Genomic DNA, 16,206 nt, shown 5'->3' on the forward strand with positions numbered 1-16,206 from the left:
AGAGAGAGGAAGGAAGCCATACCTCCAAAAGAGACTTAAACACACAAGATCAAGTGCAGTATGTAAAACTCACTTGGCTCCTGACTTGAAAAACCAGGAAAAATACTTTTATGAGACAGGTAAGGAAATCCATTCCTTGATTGGCTATTTAACCTGTAAATATTTTAAATTCTCTTAGACTATGCATTTGGAACTATGCATTTCAACGTGACTTAATGGTTTGTTCCAAGAAAATCTTACCCAGAAGGATGTCTGTAAAATAATACATAACTCATTATTTACCCCCAGGAAATTCATGCAAACCACTTTATCTAAGTAAACAGTTTATTCACCTGGGCAAACAGGTCCTTTTTCAGGATAACAATCGCTCATGTAGGCAACGAGTTCACTTATTACACAAAAGTTTGCTTATCAAGGCTTGTTGCAAGATTGTCGTTTCCTTGTGTTCACCAACCCTAAATTATTGTGCCATAATCTTGGCTTAATCTTAGCTACTTCCTTGCTTAGAAAAACCCATCGCAAATAGCCTTACTTAATTTTCTCTTTTGTGGCACTACTGAGACTCTGGTGGTCTTTGTGAGAACCAACTGTTGTTATTGTATAGTCAACATTATGTATAATAATATTGATAATATAATAATATTGTATGTTATAATAAATATTTAATAATTTTGTGTGGCATGTTTATTTTTAAAGGGACAGGAGCTTAACATATCTGGACAAACCTGCTTTCTTGAGTAATCATTAACTTACAGGGGTCTCCCATCTTTTTTCTACTTACAATCCCCAAGTGGGATTCACGATTTAATCACCTACTTTTTCCCTTTGTTGTTCAGTCGAAAGGTTGGGTCCGACTCTTTGCGACCCTATCAGTCTCCTGTAGCCCATCAGGTTCCTCTGTCCATGGGATTTCCCAGGCAAGAATACTGAAGTGGGTCACCATTTCCTACTCCAGGGACAATGGAATATTATTCAATCATAAAAAAAGAATGATATAATGCCATTTTCAACAACATGGATGGACCTAGAGATTATCATACTAAGGGAACAAAGTCCGAAAGAGAAGACAAATATCACAGGATATCACTTACATGCAGAATCCAAAATATGACACAAATTAACACAGCTGGAAAACAGAAGCAGACCCACAGAGAACAGACTTGCGGGTGCCCAGGGGAAAGGCAGGGTGGGATGGAGTAGCGGTTTGGGCTTAGAAGTTGCGAATGATCATATATAGAATGGATAGATAGCCAACAAGGTCCTACTGTATAGCGTGGGGAACTGTATTCACTATCCTGTGATAAACCATAATAGAAAAGAATACGAAAAACCGTGTATATGTGTAACTGAATCATTTTGCTCCACAGCAGAAATGAACACAATGTTATAAATGAGCCGTACTTCAATTTAAAAAGAACAAAAAAGGCAGGGAGCTCACATTTTTGAAGAAATAAGTAGAATAAAGGATTTACAAATTTCATGAAACGAAGTCTGACATTTGCGTCAGTGTAATATGGGATAGAGACGGGTGGAGGCATATAAGAAATAAAAGGAATCATAAGGTGACAATTGTTGAAGTGAAAGCCTCAGTGCTTTGATGGCCTGGGTCCGGGTTTGGGAGTTTCCTATACTATTTTTGTCTACTTATGTATATGTTTCAAATCATCCAAAATAAAAGTTTTTCAAAGTGTGCTCAGACCACATCACTGGAGATATGCTTGACCCTCCTCTCTTCCTCTCCTAACCTACACGCAGTCGATTAGCATATCTAACCATCAGGTTTCCTCTAGAATCTGACCACTTCTCATGACCTTCACTGCCAATTCCTTGGTCCAATTCACCACCCTTTTGATCCTTGATTATTGTAGCGATCTCTATGCTGCAACCTTACCCCTTCCCCAATCCCATTCTATTTTCAACACAGCAGCCAGAGAGAGAGACCCTTTTAAAAACTAAGTCTAATCTTTTTTAGCATAGATTACCCATCTGATTATGCAACAGAAGGGAGGGAGGGGTCCTACAGAGGTCATGGAAGGCTCTTTTGAGTAAAGTCTAGAACTGAGCCTTCAAACATGTATAGGAATTATATAACCAGAGAGGATGCTTCAGATGGGAAACAGCATGAGCAAAGGTACTGATAAAAAAAAATACATTGTATATTTGGCCATAGACTTTTGCATATCAAGTTTAAAATTTGTTAAATCACCCTTCACCTTTTGCTTCTATAACCAAGCAGGACACTATGGGGCCTTGAGGGGGAGCATGCCCTTTCCCCATGTCCTCTGCTTTAGCTCCTCTCTGAAGTACCTAGATAATAGTATCTGATGCACATTTCCTGAGTTGTGCTACAGAAATAAAAACCCCACCAAGTGGAAGATGTTGACCACTTGATGACACTGACCCCAGGTCTACTGGAGTCTGAGGACTGATAATGTTAATCCCTGTGACATGATCCTGTTACCTCACCATCAATCAGAGAATTGTCCTCAAGCTGATTGTATACCCTGTGACACCCCCTCACCTGGCCATTAAAAATGCTTTGCTGAAAGGCCTCCAGGGAGTTTGGGGTTTGGGGGAGGGGCACAAGCCACCCATCTCCTTGTTTGGCCCTGCAATAAATCTTTCTCCAATCTCCGGGAAAATAAATAAATAAATAAGTCTAGGGGGCTTCCCTGGTGGCACAGTGAATAAGAATCCACCTGCCAAAGCAGGGGACCCGGGTTCAATCCCTGGTCCGGGAAGATCCCACATGCTGTGGGGCAACTAAGCTCGTGGGCCACAACTACTGAGCCTGTGCTTTAGAACCTGGGAGTCACAATTACTGAGCTCGCTGAGCTTGTGTGCCTAGAGCCTGTACTTCCCAACAAGAGAAGCCACTGCAGTAAGAATCACAAGCCCCGAGACAAAGAGTAGCCCCTGCTCGCTGCAACTGGAGACAGTCCATATGCGCAGCAACGAAGACCCAGTGCAGCCAAAAATAAACAAAAAGTCTAAGGAATACCCTGGTGGTCCAGTGGTTAGGACTCAGCGCTTTCACTGCCTGGGTCCGGGTTGGGGAACTAAGATCCTGCAAAACAAGAAGTGCAGCCAAAAAAAAAAAAAGTCTAAACAGAGTCAAGGTCAAAGTTCTTGCAGCAGCCTGCAAGGTCCCACACTCTGTGCTAACTTTTTCTCTCTCTGCCCTCCTCTCCTAAGTCGCGTCCTTTGGGTCCCTCTTTTCCAGCCTCACCAGCCTGCCTCCCATTCTAAGGCACCAGGCACACTCCCACCTCGCGACCTTTGCACTCGGTGTTCCTTCTGGTCCACGCCTCCACCTCCTTGACATCTTCACACAAATGTGCCCTTCTCAAGCAGACCTTCTCTGACCACCCTAGTTAGAACTGCAGGGACTTCCCTGGTGGTCCAGTGGCTCAGACTCTGCACACTCCCACTGCAAGAGGCCCGAGTTTGATCCCTGTTTGGGGAACTAGATCCCACATGCCACAGCTAAGACTGCTGCTGCTGCTGCTAAGTCGCTTCAGTCGTATCTGACTCTGTGCGACCCCATAGACGGCAGCCCACCAGGCTCCCCCGTCCCTGGGATTCTCCAGGCAAGAACACAGGAGTCGGTTGCCATTTCCTCCTCCAATGCATGAAAGTGAAAAGTGAAAGTGAAGTCGCTCAGTCATGTCCGACTCTTAGCGACCCCATGGACTGCAGCCTACCAGGCTTCTCCGCCCATGGGATTTTCCAGGCAAGAGTACTAGAGTGGGGTGCCATTGCCTTCTCCACTAAGACTAAGTGCAGCCAAATAAAGAAATAAATAAAAAGAATCTGCCTTTCCATGCAGGGCACACAGGTTTGACCCCTGGTCAAGGAACTAAGATCCCACATGCCGCGGACCAAATAAGCCTGAGCGCTACAATTATTATGGAGCAACAAAAGCAACTGAGACCTGACTCAGTCAAATAAATATAAAAAATAAAGTAAATTATTTTAAAAAATAAAATAAAGCTGCAACCATCTTCCCCAACCCAGGCACTCCTGCTTCCCCATCTGTTTATACTTGCTCATAGTATTTAGCATCTCCCTCCTGGGAAAACAACCCCCACATGAGCAGGGATGTCTGTCTATTCCATCCCTGCTGTAGCCCCAGTGACTGGAAGAGTGCCTGGAACAGAGTAGGTGCTCAGGAAATATTTATTCAATAACTTTGGTCACCATCATAAGGTCACCTTCCATAACGTGTCCTCGGCCACTTCATGATTCCTCCAGGGTTCAAATTTATGTGCTAAATCCAGATGAGACACTTAGGAAAGAAAGTCTTGATTAAAAAAAAAAAATTATCCTAAGGGAAGAGAGGCAGAGTCTTAACACTACAGTCTACAGGTTTGCACCTAAATGGTAAGCCCTGGAGCAGAACTCTGTGAATTCACCTGGTCAGGTGGTGCCCCCTAGCGGTGGACCCAGGTCTTTGAACAATGGCGTTACCCATAAAGGTTCAAACTAGCAAAGAATGTTCAAACTACTGAACAATCATGCTCATTTTGCATGCCAGTATGAGATGGCTGGATGGCATCACTGACTCGATGGACGTGAGTCTGAGTGAACTCCGGGGGTTGGTGATGGACAGGGAGGCCTGGCGTGCTGCGATTCATGGGGTCGCAAAGAGTCGGACACGACTGAGCGACTGAACTGAACTGAACTGAACTGAAGGTTATGTTCAAAATCCTTCAAGATACGGTTCAGCAGTATGCCCAAGAACTTTGAGATGTACCAGCTGGGTTTAGAAAAGGCAGAGGAACCAGAGATCAAATTGCCAACATTCCTTGGATGATAGAGACAAATTCCAGAAGAACATTTACTTCTGTTTCATTGACTATGCTAAAGCTTTTGATTGCATGGATCACAACAAACTGTGGAAAATTCTTAAATAGGTGGGAATACCAGACCACCTTACCTGTCTCCTGAGAAACCTGTATGCAGGTCAAAAAGCAACAGTTAGAACCAGACATGGAACAACAGACCTATTCAAAATTGGGAAACAAGTAAGACAAAGCTATATACTGTTAATCCGATTATTTAACTTATATACAGAGTACATCGGGGTGAAATGCCGGGCTGAATGAATTACAGTCTGGAATCAAGATTACCCAGAGAGATATCACCAACCTCACATATGCAAATGATACCACTCTAATGGTAGAAAGTGAAGAGAAAGTAAAGAGCTGTTTGATAAAAAGGAAAGAAGAGAGTAAAAAAGTTGGCTTAAAACTCAACATTCAAAAAATTAAGATCATGGCATGTGGCCCCATAACTTTATGGCAAATAGAAGAGGGAAAAGTGGAAACAGTAACAGATTTTATTTTCTTGGGCTCTAAAATCACTGCAGATGGTGATTGCAGCCATGAAATTAAAAGACGCTTGTTCCTTGGAAGGAAAGCTATGACCAACCTAGACAGCACTTTAGAAAGCACAAGACATCACTTTGCCAACAAAGGTCCATATAGTCAAAGCTATGGTTTTTCTAGTAGTCATGTATGGATGTGAGAGTTGGACTATAAAGAGGGCTGAGCGCTGAGATGCTTTTGAACTGTGGTGTTAAAGAAGACTCTTGAGGGTCCCTTGGATGGCAAGGAGATCAAAACAGTCAATCCTAAAGAAAATCAGTCCTGAATAGTCACTGGAAGGACTGATGCTGAAGCTTCAATACTTTGGCCACCTGATGGGAAGAGCCGACTCAATGGAAAAAAAAAAAAAAACAGATTCTGGGGAAGATTGAAGGCAGGAGAAGAGGGCAGCAGAGGATGAGATGGTTAGATAGCATCACTGACTCAACCGACATGAATTTGAGCAAACTCTGGGAGACAGTGAAGAACAGGGAAGTCTGGAGTGCTGCCGTCCGTGGGATCGCAAAGAGTTGGACATAACTTAGCAACTGAACAACAACAAATAAATGATCTAGTGCGGTACCAGATTGGAAAAAAATGTTCATTCTCCTTCCCTAGGAACCCAGGAAATGCAAACTAAGAATAATATATTACCTTGGCAACTTTTCAAACAAGGGAGGAAACTACTCAGAAATGAGCAAACTTAGTTCAAGACAAAATTTTAAAGCAGTGTTTTGATTTCTTCAGCATGTCTCAAGACACATGGCTCAAGTTTCTGGCTCATTTTAAAAGACAGAAATAATAGGTGACCTCCCTGGTGGTCCAATGGTTAAGACTCCGAGCTTCCACCGCAGGGGGCCTAGGTTCAATCCCTGGTCAGGGAACTAAGACCCCACATGCCGCATGTCACAGAAAAAAAAAAATTACATTGTGGAGTTGAAAAATACTAGTAAGCACTTGGAAAAAAAGTTTGGCAGGATCTACTGAGACTAACGTGTGTTTGCCCTGTGACTTTGTAATTCCACATCTGGGTATACATCCAAGAAATATGAATGCTTATATCCATGGACAAGGCATGTTCATGGCAGCTTTATTCATAATAACTAAAGACTGGAAACCACCCAAATATCCATCAACAGTGTGTACATGTGTGCTAAGTCGCTTCAGTTGCACCTGACTCTGTGACCCTATGGAACCTATGGACAGCCCTCCAGGCTCCTCTGTCCATGGGATTCTCTGGGCAAGAATACTGGAGTGGGTTGCCGTGCTCTCCTCCAGGTTATCTTCCTAACCCAGGGATCGAACCCACTTCTCTTAATATCTCCTGCATTGGCAGGCAAGTTCTTTATCACTAGTGCTACTTTGGAAGCCGTCCATCAACAATAGACTTGGGTAGATAAATGTGGTTACATTCATAAGATGAAATGCTTCACCGAAATATGTATATTTTTGGCTTCACCTCACAGCTTGGGGATCTTATTCCCCCGACCAGGGATTGAACCTGGGTCCCTGTCAGTGAAAGCAACGAGTCCTAACCACTGGACCACCAGGGAATTCCCTTCACAGCAACTTAAAAAATAACAGTACAGCTACATGCAATAACATGGTTGAATCTTACAACATAATGTTGAGTGAAAGAAGTCAGAGACAGAAGACTACATAACTGAATGATTCCTTTTATATAAGTACCAATTCATGGTGATAGAACTCAGAAAGTCACCCCTGGGTGTTACTGACTGGAAGAAGGCACAAGGAAACCTTCTGGAATGATTAGAATGTTCTACATCTGGACCTCGGCGGTGGTGACATGAATGAACATAAGTATATAGTATATATATATATATAATACTATATAATATAATACTATATGTATTATTTTATATATAATACTATATATAATATAATATAGTATATGTTGTATTATATTATATAATATATGTAATATAATATATATTATATAATGTACAATATATTAGAGTATATTATATATTAATATATCAATTATATTATATAAAAATATATTTATATATTATATATATAATAAATATGAATTATAATTATAAATATATAATTATATAAGTATATGATTATATATTTATATAATTATACAATATTTATATACTTATATAATATACATGTATATATTTATACATTATATATAATATATTAATATTATATTAATATATATAATTATATTATTTTATATGTTATTTTATTTTATTATACTTTATATATGATATATTTTGATATATTTTATATATTATTTTATTGTATTATTTTATATAATTAATTATAATATGTTATTATATTATACATTATAATATATAATATTAATATATTAATGTATTGTATATTATATAATTATATTATTTTATTTTATTATGTATATATTATATAATATATATTATATTATAATATAAAGAATATATTTATAACATATTATAAAATTTTGTCTTGAATGAAGTTTGCTCATTTCTGACTAGTTTCCTCCCTTGTTTGAAAAGTTGCCAAGGTAATATATTATTCTTAGTTTGCATTTCCTGGGTTCCTAGGGAAGGAAAATGAACATTTTTTTCCAATCTGCTACCGCACTAATATCACATATTATATAATATGTTATAAATATATTCTTTATATTATAATATATATTATATAATATAATACATAATAAAATAAAATAATATAATTATATAATATACAATATACAATGCATTAATATTATATATTATAATGTATAATAACATATTATAATTAATTATATAAAATAATACAATAAAATAATATATCGGAGAAGGCAATGGCACCCCACTCCAGTACTCTTGCCTGGAAAATCCCACAGATGGAGGAGCCTGGTAGGCTGCAGTCCATGGGGTCGCTAAGAGTCGGACACGACTGAGCGACTTCACTTTCACTTTTCACTTTCATGCATTGGAGGAGGAAATGGCAACCCACTCCAGTGTTCTTGCCTGGAGAATCCCATGGACAGAGGAGCCTGGTGGGCTGCCATCTACGGGGTCACACAGAGTCGGACACGACTGAAGTGACTTAACAGCAGGAGCAGCATATTATATATATTGTTTATTATATATCTAGGTATTATATATTTTATTATATATTCATATTTATTTATATATAAATTATACATTTATATATAATATATATAATTATATGTATTATATTATATTATATATTTATAATATATAATATATTATTTATTATACATCTACATTTATTATTACATGTAATATATTATATAATATATATTAAATATTGTATATTAAGTATGTTATTATATATTATATATTTATAATTATATGATATAGTATAATATATTATATAATTATAATTATATAAAGATAACTATAAAAATATGATATATAATTATATAGTATATAATATGTAATATACATATTTAGTATATAATATGTTTATGTAATGTAATATATAACCAGGCTTCCCTGGTGGCTCAGACAGTAAAGAATCTGCCTTCAAGGCAGGAGACCCAGGTTCAATCCTAAGGTCGGGACGATCCCATGGAGAAGGGAATGGCTACCAATATTCCTGCCTGGATAATTCCATGGACAGAGGAGCCTGGCAGGCTACAGTCTATTTTGTATTTATAAGTATATGTATATATTGAGCTGTACACGTCAGTTTTGTGCTCTAAGTTATACAATAATTAAAAATGTAAATTTAAAACAAATTTTAATGAATAGAATAAACTAATACGTTGGTACATTCAAGACATGAAACAGCAGAATGCAGGACTGGTCCAGTGGATAGCACGCATGGAGAATTGGGGCCCAGGTTCTCAGATGTCCTGTCTCACCACAAGGTGGCTCTCTCCTCCCTCAAGACTCTGATCAAGTCTCTGGAAGGGAAAAGCAACTGAAGATGACATTGCTCACTTAGAAATATTCCTGGAGGTGGAGGGCTGTGTGCCCCAGAAAGGAGAGCATAGGCCTAGGGTAGAAATGCTGTGCATCGATGCTGGCCTCATTACAGAGGACTGTAGCCCTTTCAAAACAAGGGACTGAATCCCAGCTTTGTCATTTCCTAGCTGTGTGACCTTGGAAATATTCATTAACTTCTCTGTGCCGCAGTATCCTCATTTGTACAGTAGAATAATCATAACCTGTAGTGTGGTTGTTGTTGTTCGTTCATGTGAAATGCCTTAGTCTCCATGAAGCTCTTAGAACATCACCTTGTACAGAAGAAGAGCTCAGGGACTTCCCTGGTGGTCCAGTGGTTAGGACTCTGCCCTTCCACTGCAGGGGCACAGGTTTGACCCCTGGTCGAAGAGCTAAGATTCCTATAAGCTGGGCAGTGTGGCCCCCCCCAAAAAAAGAAGAGCTCAAAGTCATTATCGGAGTAATATTGAGATGAAATCTCAGTAATGAATAGGGGAAGACCTGGCAACCCACTTCTGTAGGGACCAATTGGGTACGGAGAGCCTTGCCAAGCAGGAGATGCCATTTTGGGTTCTGTGTTCTTTTGCCAGAGCCTGATGGCCCACTCACAGCCAACACAGCCAGTGCTGATTCAGATCTGTGACCCAGAGGGCTACACGAGTCTTTCTGTTGGTATCAAAACTCTGTGGCTCAGTGTAGGAGATAGAATGCATATGCACGGGCTCAACTGCTTCACTCATGTCCGACTCTTTGTGACCCCATGGACTGTAGCCCATCAGGCTCCTCTGTCCATGGGGTTCTCCAGGCAAGAATACTGGAATGGGTTGCCATTTCCTACTCCATGGGCTCTTCCAGACCCAGAGATTGAACCCATGTCTCTTTTGTCTCCTGCATTAAGCAGGTGGATTCTTTACCACTAGTGCCACCTGGGAAGCCCAGGAGATAGAATATGCCCCCTAAAATTTCCACGTCCTGATCCCTAGGACCTGTGACTATGTGATCCAGTGTGGCAAAAGGAGGTTTGCAGGTATGATTAACTCAAGTATCTTGAGATGGGAAGATTATCCTGACAGTTGTCAGGAAAGGTCCAGGGTAACTGCTTGGGTCTTTATACAAGGGAAGCAAGAGGGTCAGAGTCAGAGGAGATGTGTTGACAGAAGCAGAAATCAGAGTTATGTGGCTGGGAGCCAAGGAACGCAGGCAGCTTCTGTAAACTGGAAAAGGCAAGGAGTAGATTCTTTCCTAGAACCTCCTTTTTTTTCTTTTCATTTTTAAAATACTTATGTGTTTGGCTGCACCGGGTCTTAGTTGCGACATGTTCCAGCACACAAACTCTTAGTTGAATCATGTGGGATCTAGTTCCCTGACTGAGACTGAACATGGGCCCCCTGCAACGGGAGCATGAAGTCTTAGCCACTGGACCACGAGGGAAGTCTCAAGCCTTTTGAAAGAAAATGGCTTTTGATTTTAGCCCAAGAAAACCTATTTAAGATTTCTGACCTCCAGAACTGTAAGATAATAAACTTGTGTTATTCTAAGCCATTAAGATTGTGGTCATCTGTTATAGCAGCGATTGGAAACTAATACACTCAATGTAAGCAATGTCTGGGCAATTTGGTGGTGTTTGTAGCTGTACATCTCAATTTTTCTTATTTAAACAGGAAATACAATCCCCTGGTTCAAAATTCAGTAAGTGTATACAACCACTTGAGAAAACTGTTTCTCAGTATTCCGCTATATATACATATCCTTTAACCTGGCACTTGCAGCCCTGCCTACATACTGAATAGGAGTGCATAGTATGTCCACCAAAGGACTCTGACAAGAATGTTCCTGGCAGCAATATTTGCAGTTGCCAAAAAGTGGACATATGGGACTCTCAGAACTCACCCTGGCTCAAGTCTCTGTCTGGAAGTACTTTCTCATCGTTGGGCTGTCCTTGCACATGGGCAGCCTTCCCAGGAGGTTGCTGGGCACAGGCTGAGGGTGCCAGGGTGTGGGCTGATAATGTCCTTCCAGCTCCAAGCTGGGTGCAGTGATAGGAGTGGGAAGAGCCTGGAACATCATCAGTGTTACAAAAGCCCAACACCGAACCCAGGTCCTTGGCCCTGGGCCAGAATAATATCTCTGTGTGGCTGGGACCTCCCCTGTACCTCCCACTGCTTTGAGATAAGGATCAAGAAACTTGAGTTCTGATTGGTAAAACATCAGATCAGTCGCTCAGTCGTGTCGGGCTCTTTGTGACCCCATGAATCGCAGCACGCCAGGCCTCCCTGTCCATCACCAACTCCCGGAGTTCACTCAGACTCACGTCCATCGAGTCAGTGATGCCATCCAGCCATCTCATCCTCTGTCGTCCCCTTCTCCTCTTGCCCCCAATCCCTCCCAGCATCAGAGTCTTTTCCAAGGAGTCAACTCTTCGCATGAGGTGGCCAAAGTACTGGAGTTTCAGCTTTAGCATCATTCCTTCCAAAGAAATCCCAGGGCTGATCTCCTTTAGGATGGACTGGTTGGATCTCCTTGCAGTCCAAGGGACTCTCAAGAGTCTTCTCCAACACCACAGTTCAAAAGCATCAATTCTTCGGTGCTCAGCCTTCTTCACAGTCCAACTCTCACATCCATACATGACCACAGGAAAAACCATAGCCCTGACTAGACAAACCTTTGTTGGCAAAGTAATGTCTCTGCTTTTGAATATGCTATCTAGGTTGGTCATAACTTTCCTTCCAAGGAGCAAGCGTCTTTTAATTTCATGGCTGCAGTCACCATCTGCAGTGATTTTGGAGCCCAGAAAAATAAAGTCTGACACTGTTTCCACTGTTTCCCCAACTATTTCCCACGAAGTGACTCTCCACTTTCACCTTCATCAAGAGGCTTTTTAGTTTCTCTTCACTTTCTGCCATAAGGGTGGTGTCATCTGCATATCTGAGGTTATTGATATTTCTCCTGGCAATCTTGATTCCAGCTTGTGCTTCTTCCAGCCCAACGTTTCTCATGATGTATTCTGCATATAAGTTAAATAAGCAGGGTGACAATATACAGCCTTAACGTACTCCTTTTCCTATTTGGACCCAGTCTGTTGTTCCATGTCCAGTTCTAACTGTTGCTTCCTGACCTGCATACAGATTTCTCAAGAGGCAGATCAGGTGGTCTGGTATTCCCATCTCTTTCAGAATTTTCCACAGTTTATTGGGATCCACACAGTCAAAGGCTTTGGCATAGTCAATAAAGCAGAAATAGATGTTAAAACATCTAGATGGTAAAACATAGGGAAAATAATTAATACTCCAAATGCATGATGTGTGCTGTGTGCTAAGTTGCTTCAGTCCTGTCCGACTCTTTGAGACCCTATGAACTGCAGCCCACCAGGCTCCTCTGTCCATGGGATTCTCTAGGCAAGAATACTGGTGTGGGTTGCCATGCCCTCCTTCAGGGGATCTTCCTGACCCAGAGATCAAACCCAAGTCTCACGTCTCCTGCATTGGCAGCTGGGTTCTTTACCACTAGGGCCACTTGGAAAGGCCAAATGCATGATACAGCTTCCAACTGTGAAAGACTGGGCTTGGGCTTGCCAGATTAGCTGTAAAAGGATTGCTGTTATTCCAGACTTGACTTTCTCAAAGCCTATGAGCCCTGAGAATAGGGAGGCTACTCCAGATCAAGAGTCAGGAAAAACCCACACCCGCAATTCCTGTAAGAATGAGAGCTGCAGAGAAGACCAGCCCCTCCGTTCTACAAACTGTTGCCAGAGAGATGGGAGTGTGCCTGCATCCTGGTCAGGCCTCTGTGCCCAGACAGCTGTCTCCATTCTGCGGGTGACAGCCCAGTGAGCCTCGCTTTAAAAAAAAAAAAAAAATTGATGTTCTAGAATCATCTGGGTCCAATCATTTTTATAAGCAGCAAAAGTTCTGGGAAACTTACTTGTGGAAACCACGCAATTTTCTTCACTCGTCAAACGGAGGTAATCATATCTGGCTATAGGGAACTGCTGGGATGATTCAGTGGCTTCCACAGGGCACACAGGAAGGAATGCGGGTTTGCAGAGCTCAAAGCTTACACAAGAACTAGGAGGAAAGATTTCGAAATGACTCCAAAGATCTTAGGATGCATGAATCCCTCATCTGTACCTTTATTTACAAAGCAAGCCTTCATAGCTGAAGACAAAAATTCAGAAAAACATAGCCCATGTATAATTGATTGATAAATAGATCTAAATTAATACATTTAGATTTAAAACCTCAAATCAGATAATTCAGGGACCTCCCTGGTGGCCCAGTGGCTAAGACTCAGGTTCCATCCCTGGTCAGGGAACTAGATCCCACATGCTGTAACCAAGAGTTCAAATGCCACAAGTAAAAGATTGCTCAGGCTGCAACTAAGACCCAGGGCAGCCAAATAAAAATAAGCAAATAAATAAATATTTTTAGAAAACAGATAATGCAATGATATGATAAAATAAGGCATCAACAGCCAGCAAATGTGGATGGCTTCCAAGCTTCCCGCCAGCTCCCTCTAGACAGCCGCACCCAAATGAGAAATGCAGACACAACAGCTTCTTCCCCCTGCCATTCTCTCTATTTTGTTCCCTTCGCCACATAAACCCTGTCCACCCTGAGCCTGAGAGTTTTCTGCAAAGAGCCATGACACGGGAGCCCTCTGGGGTCCTCTCACAGACAAGCTCTGATGTCTCCTCCTGGGGAGCAGAGCCCAAGATCTTTGAGCTGATGATAACTGTTGGCCCCCGATAACTCACCCCTCCCTGTATTCACGCTCTTTACCATGTAACTTTGTAGTTACATGACTCTGAGTTGGCTGTGTGACCTGCTTTCACCAGCAGGATGAGTTGGAAGTGACAGAGCGCCAATCTCCAGCCTATGTCTTAACTGAGGGGCCCCCACCCATTTGAACCTGTACTTACGTTGCCATGAGACCAGGCTAGATCAGCCAACAGCTGACACCCCACCCCCACCCCCAACCCTGCCCCAGACAGACTTGTGGGTAAGCACAGCTGAGCCCAGGAAAACGGTTCAGCCAAGCTCAGCCTAAATTGCTTTGGTACCACAGACTTGTGAGCTAAATGAATGTTACTGAGGGTCAGGGCTGGTTTGTCACACGCATTGTTACAGCAGAAGCTAAATGGTATAGGAAATCTGCAGGTCCAAACTAAGTTTCAAGACAAAGTCCCAGAGCCAGAGTACTTTCCCAAATGGGTCCTGACCTATTTCCCCAGCCTGCTTGGCCAGGCTCCCTCCCACACAAAGATGCACCCTTTTCCCAGAACAAGGGGGATTCCCTCAGGCCTTGGCTACTTGTCCTTTAAAGCTCTGCTCTAATGTCACCTCCTTCAAGAAGACATCTTGGAACCCAAGCAGTGTCCACAGCTGAATTTAGTTGAATGTTATACAGCAGAATTTACTTGAATGTTTTTGTTGCATTAGCCAAATATTAAAACAGGAGTACTCTGCAGAGCCAGGGAACTAACGTTCGGGGGATTTCTCAGGAAAGAGTACCAAGGTGGGTTCTTCTGCCTTTCTCCAAAGGCTCCTAGTAAGCAGGAACTCCTAAATGGAAGTGCCAGGATTTGAACCTGGCACCTCGTGCATGCTAAGCATACACTCTACCACTGAGCTACACCCCCACCTCAAGTCAGGGCCAGTGTAACTACTAACTCAGTTGACCATGCTCCACCCAGCCACCAGAGGGCGTTCTCAAAACACCAACCTGACTTCTTGGCTTAAAATTCCCACAATGGCTCCGAGTTATTCTTGATTGCTGTCGGTTCAAATCCTGGGCCCACCACTTAATTCATTTTGAAACTCTGGACTAGAGACCACCTCTCCAGATCTCTATTTCTCCATGGGGTCGTTCAGTTCAGTTCAGTCGCTCAGTCGTGTCCGACTCTTTGCGACCCCATGAACCGCAGCACGCCAGGCCTCCCCATCCATCACCGACTCCGGACTTTACCCAAACTCACGTCCATTAAGTGCGTGATGCTATCCAAACATCTCATCCTCTGTCATCCCCTTCTCCTCCTGCCTTCAATCTTTCCCAGCATCAGGGTCTTTTCAAATGAGTCAGCTCTTTGCATGAGGTGGCCAAAGTATTGGAGTTTCAGCTTCAACATCAGTCCTTCCAATGAACCACCCAGGACTGATTTTCTTTAGGATGGACTGGTTGGATCTTCTTGCAGTCCAAGGGACTCTCAAGAGTCTTCTCCAACACTACAGTTCAAAAGCATCAATTCTTCGGCACTCAGCCTTCTTTATGGTCCAACTCTCACATCCATACATGACTACTGGAAAAACCATAGCCTTGACTAGAAGGACCTTTGTTGACAAAGTAATGTCTCTGTTTTTTAATATGCTATCTAGGTTGGTCATAACTTTCCTTCCAAGGAGTAAGGGTCTTTTAAATCATGGCTGCAATTACCATCTGCTGTGATTTTGGAGCCCACCCCCGCCCCCCTGACAAAAAAAAAAAAAAACAACTCAGCTACTGTTTCCCCATCTGTTTGCCATGAAGTGATGGGACTGGATGCCATGATCTTAGTTTTCTGAATGTTGAGCTTTAAGCCAACTTTTTCACTCTCCTCTTTCACTTTCATCAAGAGGCTCTTTGGTTCTTTTTCACCTTCTGCCATAAGGGTGGTGTCATCTGCATATCTGAGGTTATTGATATTTCTCCCAGCAATCTTGATTCCAGCTTATGCTTCTTCCAGCCCAGCATTTCTCATGATGTACTCTGTATATAAGTTAAATAAGCAGGGTGACAATATACAGCCTTGACGTACTTCTTTTCCTATTTGGAACCAGTCTGTTGTTCCATGTCCAGTTCTAACTGTTGCTTACTGACCTGCATATAGGTTTCTCAAGAGGTAGGTCAGGTGGTCTGGTATTCCCAACTCTTTCAGAATTTTCCACAGTTTT

General features: G+C 41.9%; 2 non-coding genes across 2 annotated transcripts; both read right to left on the bottom strand.

The window, feature by feature from the left end:
• Positions 1-6,848: 6,848 nt before the first annotated feature.
• On the bottom strand, positions 6,849-6,922 carry TRNAE-UUC (transfer RNA glutamic acid (anticodon UUC)). The gene has a single exon. It is a non-coding gene; the product is annotated as a tRNA-Glu (tRNA).
• A 7,924-nt stretch (positions 6,923-14,846) lies between these two features.
• Positions 14,847-14,918, bottom strand: TRNAA-AGC (transfer RNA alanine (anticodon AGC)). The gene has a single exon. It is a non-coding gene; the product is annotated as a tRNA-Ala (tRNA).
• Positions 14,919-16,206: the final 1,288 nt, after the last annotated feature.

This window comes from Bos taurus, chromosome 18 (assembly GCF_002263795.3).
Source record: "Bos taurus isolate L1 Dominette 01449 registration number 42190680 breed Hereford chromosome 18, ARS-UCD2.0, whole genome shotgun sequence".
Classification (NCBI taxonomy): domain Eukaryota; kingdom Metazoa; phylum Chordata; class Mammalia; order Artiodactyla; family Bovidae; genus Bos; species Bos taurus.